Genomic DNA, 21,628 nt, shown 5'->3' on the forward strand with positions numbered 1-21,628 from the left:
GACGGTTTTTGTCTGTGTTGGGTTTGGGGTTTTTGGATTTTGTTTTTTTTTTTTTTTTAGTGAAACTACCATTAGTATTTATACTGCAGGCCCAGAAACACAAAGAAACCCAGGACTGTCCATCTCAGCCAGCCTATGGAATTTTGCACACTAATAGATAACAGTTACAAGAATCAGGCAAAAATGCCATCACACAGAACCCAAACCCAAACCCAAACCAAATCCCACGCTGATTTTCAGAAAGGACTCTGACAAGGTAACAGTCAAATCCTTTTACAACAGGAACAAAGATCAGCAGACACTCTTCAGATGTTTAGAAAAGAAAATTAAGGAAGCTGTAGCTTACACTCGTGGCCCATACAAAAGCAGGAGATGAGAAAGTGAAGTCTTGACTGAGATATCCAGGCTGAAGAACTACTCCTCCATCCGCTCATATAGTGATTTCAATGCAGGTTTGAAACAGGCTGGGACACTTAAGATGAAAGTTCCGGGAGGGACAGAGGTAAAGAAAGCAAGGGGGAAAAGTCTTGCAGAAGAATGAGGGAGGAGACACAATATAAAAATACGTAGAAAAAATGCGTTTTCCTATCTCACCGTACCCAAGTGTGTGTGTTGTGTTTATGCCTTTGTCAAAACCATAAGTATCTTTGAATGATAAACTCTGATTAATTCTGCATCAGATACGTAAATGTGGCGTGATGATATTTTGGGGGGGAGGTCAATTCACAGGGAGTCTGAAACGACCCTGGTTAGGGTCACCAAAGGTCACGTAGAAAGTCCCTGATGTCCAGTGTATTGGCAAACTATACTTTTTCATCCTACAAAAAAAAATTAGAACCCAGATTTGAGATTGTCTTTAACTTAGACAGTCAGGGCAGGATTCTAGGCGGTCTTAAAGGAGATGGTGAATCTTGGAAAATGAAGAGGAAAGAGTTACAGTTCACTAAGGATGGCTCAAGTCCAAGCACTGTAACTTCCACTTTGGTCAAGCTTATTAGACAGTCAGGGAATGGGTGAAGGGGCGAGCACAGTGAACCTGACCTTCCCCAATGCATACGATGATACACATGTTTCCTGTTGCTCTCTGGACAAGATACAGACGTATGGACTGGAAGCTACAATAATTTGGTGCATTAGTAGCTGGTGAGGAACAAAGGATTCGAAGAATGCTCATTGATGACCCCTTGCAGAATTCTTTCTTTAGAGGAATAGCCTTAGTTCTCAGTCTGATCCTACTCAGTTCTGTTAAAACTGGGGAGAAGGTGATGGGGGTGAATTAGACTAGAAAGCAAGAAGACGCAATGGGAGACAGAGAGGGAAATCTGGAAAGGGAGAGATAGAGTAGAAGCAAGGAAGGCAAGCAGATTTAAGAACAACTGCTCTGAGCCCAGGAATTCACTGGGTGATTCTGCACATAGGGAGGGGGCCTGGCAGACGACCGGCTGGGGAATCTCCCACAAGTCTCTTAATACTCTCATGCCCCAGGGTCCTGATGTGGAAAATGGGCATGATACGCTCACTTTCTAGAGTGGTCATAAGGACCAGATGAGAAAATACATGTAAAACATTCAGCACTTAAGTTCTCAATACAAGATATTATTAGTCTTTATTAATTACCTTCATATATCTATTGCATAATACATTGCACCAAGGGGTGGGGGAGAGAGGAATGACCGATTAAAAATTTTCTGTTCTTATTAGATTTTATATATATATATATATATATATATATATATATATATATCAGATAAATGAATGAAAAGTCTGATTTATTTATTTTTTTTAAAGTACAGTTATCCCCCCTAACCTACACAGCTACATGTGTCAGAAAAAGATGACATTGGAAAGTGGTAACTACAAAGAGTTTAATGAAAGGACTTTCTCCAAAGATGTGGGCAGAGAAACCGACAAGGGGCAGTGACACGTCTCTGGGGCAAGCACCCATGGGAGCTCACAGCCACCTCTGAGCCCAAACAGCAGGGAGAGAGGTGGTCACAGGACCCAGCAGGAGTGGGAGGGCATCAGGATGGGAGCTGCAGGGGAAAGCTGCCAGCCTGTGAGCTGCTGCTAGGGGCAGCCACTGGCTGAAACTCCAAAAAGTCAAAGAGCAGCAGATGCCCCAATGATGCCATCTGCAGAGATCAGCTTCGAGGGCACAGAGGAGAGTACAGAAAGGCAGAGGGAGGGTCTGGAAGGGCATCAGAGAAAGCGCAGCACACCGGAGGCTTCTAGCACGTCAGATTCTGGTCATCCCCGAGGATCTGTGAATTTACACATCAAATACGACAGTGCTTATGGACGCCACATGCCCACAGGTCCTGCTGCCCGAGCATCAGCATGTGCCCCATGCCCTTATCCCTGTGCACATCCACACAGATACAAGCCCCAGGGGCCCTGGACCACAGCGTTAAGAGCTGTCAGTTCCCAGTAAAACCACCCCCCGCTCCAAATCAGTGGAACATAAAGCTCAACTCATCATAAATCTTGTGCGTATTAGCACTGGGTGCCTCTGTTCTGTGTAAAAGGAACTGTACTTTGTCAGGCATTTCTCTTAGGTCTACAGTGCGAAGGATGTGTTTTGTGATGACAAAAGAAGGGGAAAGCAGGAGAGACTAATACAGAAAGAAGTGGCAGATTTGGCAATTGTTAATACTTAATAAATGACCACAAGCTAGTACCTGGTAATCGACTGTTCTTCCCAGCTCCTCTCTGTCTGAGGAGGCAGCGGTGGTCTGGTTCGAGAGGACATGGACAGACAGAGGGACAGGCAAATGAAATCCATCTGGGGCACATGAGTCAGGTGACAAGGTTTCCACCATTTTCCTAACAACAGAGAGAAGTCATGGCTGTAGGTCACAGTAACAGCACGGTCAGGCCTTGGGGTTCCTGTTACAACGCTGATTCACTATGATAAGAACACGCTGTGTTTGAAAGTTACTTTGTTTAAGGATACAGTATGGGGACTAAAGCCAATATTCTATAACTGTAAATGAAGGATAGCCTTTAAAAAAAGAAAGTATTAGAAACATTAATTTTCCACAGATGAATTCCATTTATATAATAATAGGTCTGATTTTTTGAGTAAATAAAAATCAGTTATATTGCAACATAAAAGGAGAACAAACTAATGGTTACCACCGGGGGGGGGGCAGGGGGCGGGCAGTAACGGATCAGGGAGTGGGAGGCACAAACTACTGGGTGTAAGACAGACTCAAGGATGTATTGTGCAACTGGAATAGAGCCAACATTTTATAATAACTGTAAATGGAAAGTAACCTTTAAAAATCGTATAACATTTTTAAACAAGCAGTTATAATATGGGCTTACTTTTTAGGATTTTAAGATATTAGTTTTGTCTAAAGCCACTGCTGAATGTATTTAAAAATACAGGATGTTTTGAGTTTTTCTTTTAACTCTTTTTCTTTATTCAGTTTGGGATAAAGGGATATGTGTAGGTTGAAAAATAAAAAGAAAATTACTTTGTTGACATATTTAAATATTCTTTGCTGTAGACCAAACATTCTTATTTTTAAAATCTATATTTAAATCTATATTCTAAATCTATATTCTAGTATATATCTAGGCTTTTTAAAGGAAATTCAAACCTTGAGCAAGTTACCTTTGAATTAATAAGCCTGTTGTCAGTTTACAGGGGGCTGAGCGGAGCTGTGCCCTCCAGAAGCTTGTTTTACTTTGGAATTTTGTTTCTATTTTTATTTCACTTATACATTTATTGCCAACATCAGTAGCCCCTGCCATCTGAGAGGCTCTACTTCTTAATTTCCAGTTTGGATAGAAGTAAAAGATGACAGCTCTGGGGGGAAGCACACGTCGTAAAACATAAGGCAGTTGGGAGATTTCTCCCTTCCCACCCGCCGGCTGCCTTCCAGGGGCGGCAGATACGTATCAGGGATTTCGAGTGTTTGGCTGTTGTGTTCCCAGATAAGACCCCGCCATCAGCTCTGCGCTGACGCAGGAATGAGTGGAATTCAACCATTTTCTTTACTACTGGGGTTTTCACATAACTTTGCTCCAGGTTTATTAAATTTCTAAAATGTTCTCTAGGTCACACTGAATGGGAACGTTTTATCTCAGGCTTTCTGATTGGTTTCCAATTCCACAAATTCCTGTGTGACCCTTCTTAATTTTTTCCCAAGCTCTTTGTTACAAAGAATGATTCACTGACTATATATATATTTTTTTAAAGGAAGTGTTGGGTTACAGCATCAAATTCGAATCACAATTCATAAAATCTTTTAAAAAGTTACTATTTGCTGCAAAATGACCAGGGGTTGAAGAAGCCCATCAGGACGAGCCACTGGTCTAAGAATGTGATCCGAGGCGGGCAAATTAACTTAATTTAAGTGCTTCTGCGGATTCTTCTTCTCTTTCCCAGGCCTCCTACCCATAATTGAAGCAGAAATGTTTATTTTTTTGAAAGCTTTAGAGCATTTTGGTTGGCTTTTTTGGACTGTATTTTTGCAGCCCTTTGGAATTTGCCGTATCTGATATTAGAGTACTGATACCATCGCGGGAGAGTCGGGCTTGATGCCACCTTGCCAGGAGCCAGCGAGAACAAGCATCTCTTGATAAAGATGCTTCAATAAGCCCTTATGCTCAGTTTTTCAGACCCAGAACCATGTGCATCTACAGAAGGATCCACACCGGGTACTAGCTCTCTGGGGCAGAGAGCTCTCCTCTGCTGTCACTTGGGAATCACTTAGAAAACCAAAAAGTGAGACTTAGAATTTTTCCTGTTCTCCATACCCAGTGAACAAGCTCAGCAGAGAATCAAACCAGAGGGTAGATTTTCATTAAGAAGTCAAATTCCAGACGGCCTTTCCACTTCTCTCCATTTGGTGTTTTTATGCACCAGGACATAGGGAATGTGTGGAAATCATTCTCATAAGTGACTAAGTATTTGGGTTTGACCTGTGGATTTTCATCTAAAAGAACTCATACATTCCAAGGGAATTAGAATTTTGTTTTGTTTTGTTTAGTAACTTAGATTCTTCCTTCTCCCAGAAAATATTTCAGGCAAGTTTCAATAAAATGTGTGCTCACAATAAAGTTGTTAAAATAGAAAAACGGAGCATATAAATGGGGGATTTAAAATAGTTACTGTAACTTAACATTAAGTTTAATTCTGAGCTTCCTGGCAGTTTAGGGAAAGAGGAAACACAGTGGATTACATTGTTTTCAGCATCTGATGAAAGGGAACGTTCCACTGTTTCAGAAGATACTTGTTTCTCCTGTAACTAAATTTTAAGAGGGCTGTATCCAAAGGGCCCTTACATGTTTTATAGAAAACACCAAAAAAAATTTTCTTTTTTCAACCCCAAACAAAATTTGAGAGCACAATATTGAAAATGCACCCAAAGAAAGTCAAGCACTGCCAGTTGCCACTGTACCCTCAAAACCATCTATCCATAGGGCCCTTACATGTTTTATAGAAAACACCAAAAAAAATTTTCTTTTTTCAACCCCAAACAAAATTTGACAGCACAATATTGAAAATGCACCCAAAGAAAGTCAAGCACTGCCAGTTGCCACTGTACCCTCAAAACCATCCCCAGGCACCAGGCAGCGTATCTTCCAGACTTAGATTTCCTACAAGATGAAATTTCCCTGACATCACTTTTCATTTTATTTAAAAAATTTTTTTAATGTATATGTGTTGATTTTCATTTGCTTTGAATTCAAAATAATGGCATTCTCCTTATATGTGTATTTATATATACCTATGTTTTTAAAAAATATACACTTCAGTACATTTTAGAAACTCAGAGCAGACAAAGAATTCTACAATAATGGTACACAAATATAATTAGGACAGCACATTCTAAAGCATAAGCCCCCACAAATGTGCTTGATTTAATATGGAAATTAGTCTTCTCTCGTGTGCTTACAGCTTGTCACTGGGACTATTCGCATGGACTCCTTTGCTCTTAAGAATGTAATGAAATAATGAAAATTATCTGGGATTTGTTGACATAGAAAAGGGAAGTGCTAAATTTGTGAGTGAACAGAGGAGTGCGGCGATCCCAGCAGGACTCCACGTCAGAGGAGAACCAACATTTCCATTCAGCAGGGCTGTGTGCTACCTAGGGATCAAGAGAGCTTCCAGTGGGGCTCCAGCTAAGTCCCGGGGCGGGGTGGGGGGGGGGAAGTAACTGGGTCCTCCAAATCTAGCTAAATTGGCACTGTGGGAAAGCTGCTTTTCCACGTGTCAGCCCACACTGTGTACTTTATGTAAACCAAGGTCTTTTATTAAGAGAGCTGAAGACGGGGCGTGGCTTCGCCCCACAGTTTCCATGATCCACCATGTATGCGGCAAAGTCACTCAACAAAAGTTAACACAGCAGTGGTACAGCAGGACTGGCCTCTGCAATACACAGATTCGGAGTCTTAAAAAGAGGGCCGTGCTGGCTTTTAATTGCATATATTTTTAAGTGATCCCATTGTTCTCCTCCTGGGGCAGTTCTGTATTCATTCGGAGAGCTGCCTTGGTGAAATATTTTTGTCTAATATTTCTTGGTCTGTTCCAGGAACAACCGCCCTTCTGGTTCTTTAGGTCATCTCCTGCTGCGCTGTGGCGCCCTGGCATTCACGGCGCTTTGCAAATGATCGGAAGCTTTGTTAAAACATTTTTTCTTCCTGGTATCTATTAAATAAACTTTAAAAAAATATCCAACCAATACTAATTTCCTAGACTTTGCTATCTTTTCTTCCACCTCCTTCTGTGGCCATTTGATTCTCCTTCCTTGGTCTCCTTTGGCTGTGCTTGGTCCGTTCTGATGCCAGCTCATGTTTTCCTTCATTGTTTTCACTCATTATTTTGCTAGTTCCGTTGTCAAGCTGTGAAACTAAGGTGTGAGGCTTATTCGTTAGTGTTCATTTGGTCACTCTTCATCTAGTTATTAAATATGTATTATGTGCAGAGCATGTTTATTTGCTAAATGAATTTTAGATTTTAAAAATATTCATTTGAATTGAAACTAGACCCAAAGGCACATTCATCTCATGAGCATCCTTGCTCTGGTGCCTTCACTGTGGCATCCGCACCTCTGCTCTGATTTTCAAGGCAGCAGGAGAGAAAGAAAGTCTCACAGGCTAGAGAGACTCAGATTGGCTTGTGTTCAGTTAAAGAGCAGTCAGGAGAGGGGGAAACCCTTGTTTTTATAAAAGGTGAGAGGAGAATTATTAGGAAGAGAAGCATCATTGTGCCTGAAGGTATTTTGATGACCTTTCTGGGGGTGAATGGAGGCACCACCAGGCCAGGACACGGCTGCAGCGGCCCAGGGCAAAACAGAAGGGACCTAATTGCTGTGCAGAAAACCAGTTGGTGGGATATTAGTTTCAAGCAGCAGCCAGCCGGGGAGTGAGGTGAATGCTCTAAGGAGTTGGAGACTGAGAGGGTGGAGGACAATGGCAGGCGCCTACGGTTCATGGTGACAGCAAACGGCCAGTGAGAAATTCCCAGGGACAGAAATGGCCTGGGAACTTTTAAAAACAGCAGTGTCTGGTATCCATTTAAAATTTCTCTGCCAAGTGGGATGTGAGCTCCTCGTTACCCTCAAACCTTCAGGACAACTCGGATACAGTCAAGACAGCCTGGTATTAACAGGAGCTGTATGGATCAGTGGAAAGGGGGCTGGGAGTCACCATTAGGGTGGGGTGGGGTGAAGAGATGTGACGAGAACCTGCTCGAGAACTTGGTAGAAACAGGAAATCAGAAGAATGGAGAGATGGAAGTCTCAGAGTCTGAAATGTTGGATTTCTCTTACACATGGAGTGTGAGGTAGGCTGGAGTAATCTGCATTTAAATTTTAAAAGAAGAATGATCATGAAGGCTTGAAGAATTTGGAGGCACCAAGGATGTAGATATTTAGAAACCACTTTGGGCCCTTTTGAGACTTGGCTTCCTCAACTGTAAAATGAACATAATGCATTAATGTAATTGAGAGGATGAAATGAACCATTATAAGCATACATGGTTGCTTTAGGGGCATGGTGGGATAACAAAAAATATTCCTCTACTCCTTCCTGAAGATACAGTCTAAGATCGTCACATGCAGGCACAAGAAAGCCCAAATGATGATTTATACCCATAGTAATTGGCTAATATTCATATTTATTAACAAGTTTGGATAAAGCCTGGGGGGAAAACCCTTCAGTGTGTAGCCTGACATGTTGATATCAGTGATTCAGCCAATGTGAATGTATTTAGGCAATTTTGAAATTAACTGTGATGGATTAAAAATAGCCCCAAATTCTTTGGTCTTCCTCCCATCAAGAGATGTAGGGGTCACTGTTCCCTCCTTTTGAACCAGGGTGGGCTCTGTGGATGCTTTGACCAACAAAATATGGTAGAATCTGGTGGAAATAGGACATGTACCCACTCTGAGTCTGGGTCTTAAGAGACAGGCAGCTCTCACTTCCTACCTCTTGGAACATGTGGACTTGAAGCTTTGAGCTGCCATTTAAGAAGCCTAAATAGCCTGAGGCTGCCATATGGTGAGGAAGCCCAAGCTTGCCGTTTAGAGAGCATGTGTGTGTGTGTATGTGTATGTGAGTGAGTGTGTGTGAGTGTGTGTGTGTGTGTGTGTGTGTGTGTGTGTGTGTGTGTGTGTGTTAGAGAGAGATGCCTGTTCAGCCTTTGGCTGTTCCACTCCTCCAGCCATTCAGGTCTTCCCAGCTGAGGTCCCAAACACTGTGGAGCAGTAGTGAGCCCACTGTGCTGTGCCTGACCCACAGAATTATGATGATAATAAAATCAGGATTACTGCGAAGATTCAATGAGATAACTGATGTCAAGGGGCCAGCACAGTGTCTGGCACAAATGTTGATTAGATTATCAGGTCAATCTGAGGTTTAATCATGCTTTGTGGGAGCAAAAAAGGATATTTCAATCATTTCTTATCTTTTCTGTGATGTACTTCTCTCCCTCCTGAACTAAAAAGGGGGTTAATATGTGCTCCAGTAGATCCAGTTAGATAGAAACTATCACCTCTTAGGAAGCAAAGTCCTACAAAGTCTATAATATAAACATGGCCATGGGGTTTACCTCCTGTGAGTCAACTGTTTAAAAAAAAGAAGCATTTCCCTTTTTATGAGCACTTTTATTCCCATTTTTATCTGATGTAACCAAGCTGTCCATTCATATTGCAACATCTTAGCTCAATCCTGCAAACACTTTTTTTTTAAATCAGGGTAATCAAGGGACTTTTAGGACACATATCTCTACACAGAGCTACATTTCCTCTCCATCAGAAAAAAGGGGGCGAATTCAATCAGGACGGCTGAACGCAGACCACGTGCGATTCTGGAATCTTTCATGGGGGAGGGTGGGCACAGAGCACCCACTTGCAATCAGCCCTTTTGAGTAAAGCCCACTGCTATGTTTTTGAAAAGCTTTAGAAACTTTCGTCATTGGCACAAATGAAGCATTGAACAGAAAAATCTTTCTCCTTAAGCATTTTCTAGATTTAATGTTGGTTCTGAAGAAGGGCGTGGTTAAAACCCTTTGGGAAGAGGGTGAGTTCCATAAGAGACAAGTCTGGCTCTATTTAATTCAAGATTGACTGGCTCCTTGCCTCCTTCCTCACTTACCATTCCAGATGCATCCTTCTCAAAGCTGCGTGCTTGTGAGGAGAGAACGGCCCTCTCCAGCGGAACTGAAAAACTCTTCTTTGGTCAAGATACGCCACATCCCCATGATCCTTTGCTAGAGCTTCCAAATAAATTCCACAAAGCTCTGCAAGCACAAGAAAAAAGGACAGTCTCAGAAAGTGAAGCACATAGAGGGGGTGGAATGTAGTAGGTCAGGTTCCAATAAACGTCAGTTCTCTTCTCTACCTACTGGCAGCCCTACCCTATACAGCTCTCATCTCGTGTCGTACTCACAGCAACAGGATGAGAGCTCTGGAGAAAGAGAGCTGTGCTGGTGTCCCAGCTACATGAACACTGTGAGTACCAGCTGTCCCATCTGTAGAAGGACATTACAGAGGTAGGATGAAATAATACATGTAAAGTTCTTAGCACAAAATCTGGCACCTAGTAAACACTCAACACACATTAGCTGAAAGTTACAAGTTAAATATTATTACCTCCACTTGAAAAATGAGGAAATGGGGGTTCAGAGAGTTCCAGTAACGCATCCAGTAACTCACCCAGGTCATATATCTAGTCATGAATGGAGTGAGGGGGACAGAACTTTGATTCAAATCCAAGTCTTTATAACTCCAAGGCCCTCCACTGAGTCTGGGTTATGTCCTGGGATCTGTTACCTCCTGACATAATACAGCAAGGCCACGCCGTCCTTCTGTCTACCAGCTGGAAAGGAAAGTACTTCCTACAACATAGCAAGAACCTAGAAATCAATATTTATTTTTGCTTTATTTTCTTTGCACTCCCTTTCCCAAGCTGACTTGCTGGGAGCTTCATTATGACCTCACTGCTTACTGAAGGGATCCCGATACGTCAGCTCCGAGGGGGGTGCTTCACTCCGAGGGAGTGTGGGATGGGACAGCACCTCTCTTTCCTGTCTTCTTAGGAAACTTAACAGGACTAGCAAGAAAAAAGTAAGCAAGCATCAGACAAAAGCAGTCAGACTTCACATCAACCCATGTTGACTTTTGTGAGTCTAATTTACAGGAGTCCTTGATTGGATAAAGACAAAAAGCTCCCTCGGAATTTCCATCAAATGCCTTTTGAAAACAACACTGGGATGGGCTTAAATATACATGAGTCAGAAACATCCGGATCACATTTCCAGGGAATTATCCAGGGATTTAAAAATTTAGAGGAAGAGAGGTTTGGTAACCAGCAATCTGGGGTTCTTAAAAAGCTTTCCAACCAGTCAAGACTGTGAGCCTTGTCTTGCTCTGAGAAAGTCCAGTAAATAGTGCCTCCTCAACCAGGTAATGGTTCACCCTGGTTTAAGGTCACAATTTGCTGTTCAGGGTTTCATCCCCACTCAGTACGAGGTGATGGGAAAAGGATTGTGTTGGGGCCACATCCCTCCCCTGTCTCAGAGGCAGCCCAGAGTCTCATTAGACTTGAGTGCAGGACCACCAGTTCCCTGAAGGCATCTTTTGTTGAATCTTGCTGTTTAAAGACAAAATTATCTCAGAACAAAACTTTTTTTCTATTTTTAGGTGCACAGTCAATTGTGAAATTGGAGTCTCCAGAGCTCATTTCATAAACATACCAGAGACTGTCTCAAGAGACAGAAGGATTGAAGTCCTTGCCAAGGGCAGTTTATGGTGCACTCAAAGGGATGGCAAAGAAGCTGACATCTGTGGGTCTGGAGTCAGGGGCGGGGTCGCAGTATCGCACCAACCTGGGGACCTGTGGGCTCTGTGATCATCCCTGTTTCTCTTTCAGCTTCTTAGGAAAATCACGGGCTGCTGTAAGGACAAACCTTGAGCACCTTTTCGATACGGGTGGAGAAAGCCAGCAGACAGGGCTCTGGTTTCATGGCCCTCCTATGACCCGGCTCCAGGTCTTCACTGCACTTCCTGCCTCCAGAGGGTCTTACAAAGGTCTGAGTTGCTTCTCCAGCCATCCCAGTCTCACCGCCAAAAGGAGAAGGCTGACCGTGAGAGGATACTTTGAAATAAAAGAGAATGGGGCAGACACGGTCGGCCTCTCCAACTCTTCAATCTGTGCCTCACTTAAAACTTGTCTTTAATCTTCGGCTTCACTTATTCATCCTGGCCCAGCCTGTCTGTTTCCATGATTCAGGAGACACAGCACGGAGCTTGTCAGCCATCCAAGCACCGGCCACGCTGTGGTGGCTCTGGGAGGAAGCCCCAGCCCGTCTCCTGCTCTGCGGGGGCCCTGGCACAGGGCCCAAGCCAACCGTGGCCACTATGTCTCCTTGCCAGGCCCTGCGATTCAGACTTTGTTGTAACTTACAGGCAAAACTCCTGCCTCCTGTCCACATTCTAATGCTCAACCTTGATCTTCCCCTCAACACTCCGTATACCAGGACAAGGGAGATGAAACCACAGAAAGACTCCAGGCTGGACTCTCCTGCCCTCCCCTGACACCCCAGCACTGTGTGCACGAGGAGAAGTGGAAATGCCCTTTCCTCAGCAGTCACCCCCCGGGGAAGGGCCCTGTCCAGATGACCAGGATCGTACGTCGGGAACCCGGTACTTTATGGAGGAAAATTCCAACGTGCCTCTGGGTTCTCTGTTACTAACCCATAGCCGGCTGCCTTTGGAGAGAAACATCGAAGCTTCAAGGCGGATCTGCGAGTTTGAGCACGATTAAACCTGCGACTGAAACCTGGGGAAACAGCTGTAATTATGAGGAGGATGCGTCACTTTCATATGCTCTTCAGCAGTACTTGCATCCAGTTACAACAAACCAGCGCAGGGCTTTCCTTCAAAGCTATTTCCACACGCTAACAACGAACCGTCTCTTAACCTCCTCAAGAGGAAGGCGAGGCCTCCCTGGCGTCTGCTGGGCCTCGGCCCCGCTCCGTGCAACGCTGCACAGCCACGGGGTATCCGGGACCTGTGTGCCCGCCTGGTGTGTCCCATCCTGTCTTCTAGAGCTTAACGTCGGTAAAACCAGGGAGACGGTGCCTGGCGCACCTGACCTGGGGTAGCTCTCCTTTAGTAGATCAACACAGGCAGGGGAGGAGAAAGAAAACAGTGCTCCCCCTGCACCCCCACAACTTGAACAACTCGCTCAGGGGGTGTGCCATCCTTCCTGTCCTACCCAGGGGGTGAGGGGGGTGGGAAGCAGTGATTTTAGCTACGTTTCTTTTTGCGGGTAAGGAGCAGGCCAGCAACATCTGACTGCAGCGGATAATAGTAAAAGGGACGTGAGCCATCTCAGCCTCACTCGACCCCACTTTGGCTGATGGCTCTAAATCAGCCAGAGCAATCTTTTTGTGCACACATCACTGCTGTCCAGTCATTGGTCCTGGAGTCAGCATTGAGAGTATATGATCTTTTCCTTTTAAAGAGATTTTGAACAACCATCAAATTAGAGGAATACTGACCTATGCACATGGTGAGCCTGATTCTTCCCCCCGAAGAAGATCCCGCTTTAGAGCAGGAACAGGACCTGCTTTTGCCCCCTAGGTGCCCACTGGGGAGCTCTCCCTTCAACTGGGAAGATAATTTAGTCAAGTGGCCCCTAGCGGCCTGAAGGAGTTACTGCAGCTTCGCTAAAATACATAGGAGCAACTGCTCCCTGTCTCTGAAGACTGCGTGGATTCTCCTCATGTGTTTAGTGAGGATGGTGAACCTGTAACATCACAAATAAAAGCAATGCACCTGGACTCAGCACACTGCACTCGTTTAGCAGTATCACTAGGAGGAGCCCTTGCTTTTTAATAATAGTTACACAACCACTGGTTACTGAACTCAAGAACTCCTCTCAGGTTTGAAAAATGGTAAAGATTAATTTTGAACAGACAATTATCAAAACAACAAATTTCTATTTTTGTTTGTTCCAGAAAGATTTTAGGCCAATTACAGAAATGTGTAAATTACAGAAAGATGTATGAAGGGGGTGTTGAAAAACAAAAGGATACAAATTGGAATTCTGAACAAGGTTAATAATTCTCTCTCTCTCTCTCTCTCTCCTCTCCTCTCCTCTCCTCTCCTCCCAAAGAAGCTAGTAGATAAAACACCCTCCTGTTTTAAAAATTTCCCTCTGGGTTTATACTTTTACTAACCCAGTGCACTTTTTGAGTGTCAGTAGATTTGTCTCAGAAATGAGGCACACAGTTATGAATATTATCCTCCACTACCCATGTAGAATACTTGCTTTATGAAAAAATGTATCAATAAGCTTGAGTTTCAGCGTCCACAACACATTATGGTACAGCTTAAATGAAAAATCAAACAGATAAGATATAACAAAAAACCCCAATATATCCTTAGTTTCTACTTCATGTCACAAACATTTTAAGAATTCCTAAGCTTATACTTGGTTGAAGTCAGACTAAAGAGGATATAAACTCGCTTTTTCACCTCTTATTTTCAGAGATTCACACAGTGAGCAAGAGAATAAGCCCGTTTTCTTCATGTTCCAAAACTCACATAAACAACACTCAAATCCAGAAGAACAAGGCAGGAGGGAAGAAAGTGAAATTACAGGGCTTAAGACACTGTGAACCCAAATTCGTAGACTTTCCACAATTTTCCTTCTTTGCAGGCAAAGACAGCCCTACCAACTTTTGATTCTGACTGCAGGTTTGTTCCTTCAGGATTATGGGCAAGCCTTCTGACTCCTGTGCTTTTTTTTCTTCAAAAAGCCTTGGGCATTCCCAACACCCGGGAGGCTGGTTGAGTGTTCTGTGTCTGAAACAACTGCGAGCTGCACACTGCAAAGCGGGCACTTGTGTCATTTCACCTCCATCCGGAGCCCCAACAGCCCTGGCTCATTGCAGCGTGAAGTGGTGAGGCCGAGGGGGTTCTGTCATTTCTGTTTGCTCTTCCTGTCTCCTCTCTTCCTGTCTGTTTTCACAGTCAGACATCCAGCACGTCAGATGTGAGCCCAGTAGCTCACTGCGTTTAGGCAGAAGCACTCGGGCAGTGCAGAGCCTGAGGTGAGTTCTCCTTGGCCAGGAGTTTCCAGGACGGTGCCCTCCACCCACGTCTTCAGCGAGAGGCAGGGCCCTGATGTCAAAAGTGTTTGAGAAGAGCGAGCTTTCTTATATTGATTGGCTGTGAATAAGTAATGGTTTTAAAAGAAATATGTTTTTAAAAGATTGTCAATCTAGTGAACTTTAACTGTTCTTATTTCCCTGAACAAGCTGGCAAAACAAAACAAAACAAAAAAACCTACTATGCAAAGCTAGGTCACAGGATATACATTAGAAACATCTGCCCCAGTATCTAAAAATGCTACTCCTCTGTTAGAATTCAAACTCTCCTGTCTCTGTAAGTTCATCTGAAAGGCAGACAAAATCAATTAGCAAGACTTTCACCCTCTGGCAAAGAAGGAATTTCTACAAGAATGCCTTCCAGAAGCTCTGCATTGCTTGACTGTTGGCTGTTTGGCTGATGGGAAGGCAGAGACACAACTCTGGGGCTTCCCCAGGGGACAGGAACTGGCTCCATCCTGTCTCTCCTCCACCTTTGTCGGCTCAGCTCTCTACCCCCAGGGGGAGGACCACAGGCACGTCCCGATCCGGGGTCAGCTGTCAGGAGACAGATCTGTTTAATATTTAGCTTTGACGGGAATTGGCTGAATCAGAGATGAAAGGGATCAGCTCCAAGTGATGGAGAAAAACAAAAAAAAAGTCTCAATTGTTTCAATATTTCCAGGGGAAAATAAAAAGATAAAGTCAATGCAGGTAAGAGAGAAACAATGAGAGAGAGAAAGAGATGGAGGGATGGGAGAGGCAGGGAGAGCGAGAGATGGGGTGGGGAGGTTGAAGAGCGAGATCTCCAAAAGTCCCAAATTCTCACCATGTACCTCTGTCATCTTGGCCTGGTGCACACATACCACGGAGAAAGACATGTAACATTCTGCTCTCAGTGAAAACCCTAGAGCTTCCTGACTTTACTATGCACACGAGCCACCTGGGAATCTTGTTTGAAATGCAGACTCTGATTCACCTGGCCTGGGGTGGAACTTGCAATTCTACATTTCTACCAAGACCTCAGGTCCTCCTGATGCTCTGAGCCCAGAGCACATGAGTTTTCTCGCACAGTTGAAGGCATTCAGAGACCACGGTTTTCAGAAGGCTGCCTATTTTAAAACCATTCCTATAAAAAGATGAAGAAATAGATTATAAAACTGCATGTGTCAGAATAATAAAATGAGAAAAGGTTAGAAAATATACATGATTTTTTAAAACAGAAGTTTAGTGGAAGAAAAAAGAACAATTCAGCATGATTTTTACCACCCCATACACCAACTTTTCAGGTTGGGTCCATTTTTGTTACAAAGCAAATAGAAGCAGGTATGGGTTTTGCTGGGATGTTGTTCCAGGGCCCACCATCCCCCACATCTTAGTGCCCAGGGAGATTTGATCACATTTGAGCTGCAGTATCAGATATTCTGACTGTCAGTCCTGTTATTTCCAACAGATCATTTGCCTAGTAAAGAACCACATGCCAGATAAACAGGAAAAACTAAAATTTGTATCATATGGTATAGCTTCATTTATTTTCCAAATGTTTGTTTGCAAGCTACTAGGTCTTTGGAGAAAAACTAAGGCAATTGGCTAAGGTCATTTAATTAAGGGAAAGAGAGATTTGAAACAGAACCAGGTATTTAGACTCTGAGTTCTGACTTGGAAATGATAAGGATAAATGATTCATGGGAGGAATAAATAATGCATTTAAATTAAATAAATATTACTTGAAATTAGCCTGGCTGAAATGTTAGGAAGAATTAAAGCTGGTAAAACTCATTTTATAATTTTTTTTAATTATCATTTGGATGGTTATTAATTTAAATTGACCCACCTCAGACATGTGAAATTTGGGCAATTTTCCTACATGTCTGAAGGAATTCTGGATTGCTGCTTAATATGGTCATCCCATCCACTTTTACCTATTCCTTCACTCATATGGCACTTATTAGGCTGTTTTCTAAGTGCTTTACATACAATAACTTATTTCTTATTAAAACTCTATGAATGAATACAATTATTGTTCTCATTTTATATACAGAGAAACTGAGTCACAAAGAGGTTAATTAGCTCATTTCCTTATCAGTGATGTATTGCTACACAACAAACCTCCCTGATTTAGTGACTTAAAGCAAATGCAATTGTTAATTTTTCTCACTCGTCTACAATTTTGGCAAGAGTCAGCAGGAACGACTTGCCCCTGCTCTAGGTGGTGTCAAGTGGAGCAGCTCAGCTGGGGGCTGGAAGGGCCAGTTTCAGGATGGCTCCCATGGCTGCAAACTGGTCGCCTGGGAGATGAGCCAAGGCTGTGAGCCAGCAGTCCCACTCCCACTCCCACTCTGCATCTACCTGTCCGTTGGGCCGCTTCGGCTTCCTCCTACTGTGGTGGCTGGATTCCCGAGGCGAGCGTCTCTAGAGGGCGAGGCAGGAGGGCACGACTTTGTCTAAGAAGTCACAAAGCATTATTTCAGCTACATTCAATTGGCTGAAGCTGCCACAAAGGCTCACCCAGATTCAAGAGAAGGATAAACTGCCTCCATCTCTTGAATGGAGGGAATGTCAAGATTTTAAAAAGATTCTAGAATAGCACATGGGATGGGAAATATCATTGCAGCCACCTTGGGAAAATATAATCCAATACACACTGCTAACTGAGATGGAATGCATTCAAACCCAAGCCATCTAGCCTCGGAGGCCATGCTCTTTACATACCCTAATGTTGTCTTTCTTCCTCCTCTGATGCTCCTTTTGTGGAAGGAAGAGCAGACGTTTATAATTTCTCTCTTCCATTGAAGAGGGCCTTTCTATGTAGAATTACAGAGATTTTGATCTCTGACTGAGGTAACTATGATGGCCCTCCCTTATTCAATTCTAAAAGCAAATCAAATACAATTTTTCAAAGAGCTTTTGAAAATTTAGGCATTCTCCCTCCGGAGGGTTCATCCCCGTCACCTGAGCAGCCTGTGAAAACTGCAGGTTGCTGACTCCCCCTGGGGAGACTCTAACTGTAAGATCTGGGGGGAGGGCTTGGCACCCTGAGATAGCAGATAGCAAAGCAGATGCTAAGTACCACATGTTGAGAAATGACTTAGAAATGTCCCATCCTTTCTGGCTAGCCAGGATCTTTAAATACTCCCCTTGCATTTGGGATTCCCTATTTTCTGTGTTAGTGCCTTCCAGACCTGCTCCTTCTGCCTTCCATGCAGGCAGAAGCCCGCTTTTTCAGCTTCACTGGCGGTCAGAGCACAAGAGATGGGATCTAGACGTCAGCCAACCAGATGCAGCCACATAAGACTGTGTCAGAGGACGTGCCGTCCAGGACTCACGGTGGAACCAGACACCTTCAGGCTTCTGGAGATGGCAGAGGCAGTGTTTCTAGCCACAGAGGCCCAAATTTAGCATCAAAGAGACAATTTTCAGTGTCTATGCCCTGCATGCTTTTAATTTTTTTCAAAATTTTATTTTACTGTTGCAGGAACACTTAACATGAGATCTCCCCTCATAACAATTCTGAAGTGTGCACTACCCTCCTGCTGAGCACATGCGTGATGCTGTGCAGCAGATCACAGAGCTTGCTCATCTTGCGTAACTGCACTTTTATGGCCATTCCTTAGTGGGGCCACTGCATTTTTCACTGGACTGAGCTAGTGTGTAATCTGGGCGCTATTCCTGGGTGCATTGTTTCCAAGACTGTTCCCTGGGCCCTTCCAGAGAATCTGTGAACTGTCAAATATTTTTCAGTAAATTCTGTGTCTACTTAAACGTCCTGAGGAGGGTTTCTATTGTTCGCAACTGAAGAAGCTTGATTGACAAGTGCTGGTATAAAGTACTTCATGTTTTGGAGTCCTTGTGATTGTCATTATTCCTAAGCCAAGTCTATGCTTAAGTGCCATTGTGCTTCTGCCCTGGTCTTGGTTCACACTGGCTGCTCTACACTGGTAAGTGTATAAAGATGTTTAGCTGCGTAGACAGCACTATCCGTGCTGATTATATTAGGCGTAAATTTCTAGAACACAGGGCTCTCATCTTTTTGGCTGGTTTTGAAAAACCCTGAGCACTCCACCATGTATAAATATCTCACTGACTATAAAATGAGCTATCCTGATTCAGCTGGGTCTCAGTGTAACATAGGGATTTTGAAACCCAAATAAATGCTTGATTCACAATAAACATTGCTCGACGTAATAAACTTCACAATCATAAAAATGATGTACAGACACCACTGCAGAGTTCATTGCGATGAAATATGACTGGTAATGAAATCTGAAACACAACTTGAGCCCCTCCTTCTATAGTGGCCAAGAGAGGCAGTGGCAGAGAAACGTAGCGAACTACAACTGAAGGGAGCTTATTGTTTACAAGTAGCCAGATTGATGACGGGTCCCCAGAGGGAAGGCTCCCTCAGAGTCTGTCTGTATTTAGACCGATGTTCACGTTAGACTACGTGAATCACAGGCAGCCTTCAGATCTTTGTACAGCTAAGTGGTGTTCAGGTGTTGCTAGTTTGGGGAAATGAGGCAAAAATTGTTGTCTGATGATATGCTACAGCAGAGTGGAATGAGTTTGCTGAGCTAAGGTAAGGCAGCTCCTCAAAGAGTCAAATACAGATAGCTTGAAAGCAGGAATAAAAGAAAGAAGCTTGGCTTCTTAAAGTGGCTATCTTTTCAGTGATGATTGTGAGGGTTCATTTTCTTTTGCTACCAGAGTGCCCATATTTCTTACAGAGACACAGTGGGCCCAGTAAAACAACATGAACACTTGCGGCGTATGCAGAGCTCATCACCCTAAAACTCCAGTAATACACAGTGACAGCCCAACGCAATAAACCTGATCTGGTGAGGACTGCGAAGACGGTGTGCTGGTGGTTAACACAGTGTCTGTCAAGTTTAAACCCATCCTTTTATAATTGGCTTTGTGCTGTCAGGGCTGCATTTCTCCTCTGGCCCCTGGTTCTCTGTGAGGCTCCACCAGCAGGGGCAGCAGAGAGGCCACAAGGCCCGGGAGGAAGGAGACCGGCTCCTTCCTGTTTGTGTCTTGCCCTGGGGGGAAGCAGTTTGCTCCAGCTGGCGGCTTTTCCAGAACACCTAGAACCACCCCCTCAGTGCCCCACAGTGTCCCCTTATTGTGCCCTGTCTGTGACACGTGACCAGCTGACTGAGACTCTCCTCAGAGCCTGGGTTCCAGCCCCCTGGGGACGCTCCTCCAAGTTCCTGAGGCACCAGCACCAGCAGGGCCCCTTCTCAGGGGCCCCAGTTTTAGCTCCAAAGGCCTCCCTAAGCTTCTACGCTTTAGTAACTTCATCCTCTTTTCTCTGATTCTCCTACTGCAGGGGTGGTAGCTGCACCAAAGCAGTTAGTGTCTAGACTTCCTTTTTTGCCTTTAGAATTCCCAATACCTGGCTAATAATTTCCAATACTAAATTCTCCCTCTTCTAAAAAAGCTGGGGTGGCTCCTGCCACTTGAGGGGAACTTGATGTCCAAGATGGGGTTCAGGCTTCCTCCCTCCTCAAATATGTGAACAGTGGAATCAGTCACTGGCTTGAGTCTCAGGAAATGTCTTCCTAACAAACACACTGAAATTAGAGTAAGGCTGATAGGTTAGATACATTTAGTCACTGTAATAGCACAAGTTTAAAGAACTCTGTTTTCAGTGTATTATAATTTTCTCTTTGGGAAGCCCTGAGCGAAGAAATCATAAAATTTTGGACCTTTAAAGGACACTAAAAATCACCTAATTGAATTTGCTGATATGGAAGAAGAATGGAATCTAGAAAGCTGAGGTTATTCACCAAAATTTATTATTAGCAGTAGGCTGGACTTGTATACAGATCTTTCAGTCATACCACTTGAAAAGAGCCCCTGAAAAATGTCTCCATGGAAGGAGTGACAATAATAGTACTCTTGGGACAATCTGAACAAATTCTCTTGCTTCAATCAGAAAATCTGAAAAATTATTTTTAAAAATCCTTGAAAAAAGCTAATCAAAAAAACCTAATCAAAGCTTCAAACAGTCAAATCAAATCAAATCAAAGGGTCAAAGAGCTAATCAAGATAAGATTTAATCAAACCAGGTCAAGAATAAGATCAAAGCCTCATGAGGCTGGGAGGACCAAAACAGCCGTGCAAGGCTCACCAAGTGTGGGAGTCTCTCTCTCTGTCAAACACTTCAATCTTTGCTTGAGACCCAGAAGAGATGGACACCAGAAGAAAGATAAATCAGTCTTCAAATGGATTGCAGTTCAGCTTTAGATAATCTGGGTGGCACAGAAAATCCTAGACTCTGAAATTGGATTTAGATGCTACAAGAGTTCTACTGTACCCAGGTTCCTGGAAGAAGGAAAAAAAAAAAAAAACTCTGCTGGAAGAAAAAGTCTCATGTAATTTCTACAGTTTTTCAAATACAATGTCCAGTACAAAAATAAAATGTATCCAGGCACAAAATAGAGACAAGACTACATAAATGAAAACCACCAAAACCAGTGGAAAACAGACATAAAGGCAGAGGGACTCCAGATGGTGTAATTACCAGACACACTCTAAAATAACTATGCTTATATGTTCAAGAGGGGAAAAAAGATTGAAAACTTTGAAAGAGAATTGGAAAATTGTGATAAATGACAAAGTAGATTTGAAAAGGAACCAGACTGAAATTCCAGAACTGAAAAATATAAAACCAAAATTACGAGCTCAGTGAAGGGGTGATAAGAGCAGTTTAGACACAGCTGAATAAAGTATCAATGAAGTGGAAGACAAACCAGAAGAAAATATACAAAATGAAGAACAGAGAATTATATGGATAGAAAATACAAAAATAAGGATTAGAAAGAAAATAATCCCAAACAGAAAGCCTTGGAGATGCAGGAATAAGTGAAAAACAACGAGCATGGTAAATATGCGGGTAAATCTAAAGTAAGATTGACTATACAAAACAATACTGTTAATGTTTGATACTCTTTATAATACGTGCAGAATTACAATTCCCACGTCTTTCCCCTTGAATATGACAAAGAAGAA

General features: G+C 43.3%; 1 long non-coding RNA gene across 2 annotated transcripts; it reads right to left on the reverse strand.

The window, feature by feature from the left end:
• Positions 1-1,846: 1,846 nt before the first annotated feature.
• On the reverse strand, positions 1,847-15,586 carry LOC116277111 (uncharacterized). Of its 2 annotated transcripts, none has more exons than XR_012067277.1 (4): positions 15,451-15,586; positions 9,613-9,757; positions 2,679-2,823; positions 1,847-2,261 (listed from the first exon to the last, which is right to left on the reverse strand). It is a non-coding gene; the product is annotated as an uncharacterized lncRNA (long non-coding RNA). The 2 variants fall into 2 exon arrangements; XR_012067276.1 differs by having other exon boundaries at positions 15,444-15,586.
• Between the last annotated feature and the right edge of the window lie 6,042 nt (positions 15,587-21,628).

This window comes from Vicugna pacos, chromosome 35 (genome assembly GCF_048564905.1).
Source record: "Vicugna pacos chromosome 35, VicPac4, whole genome shotgun sequence".
NCBI lineage: Eukaryota > Metazoa > Chordata > Mammalia > Artiodactyla > Camelidae > Vicugna > Vicugna pacos.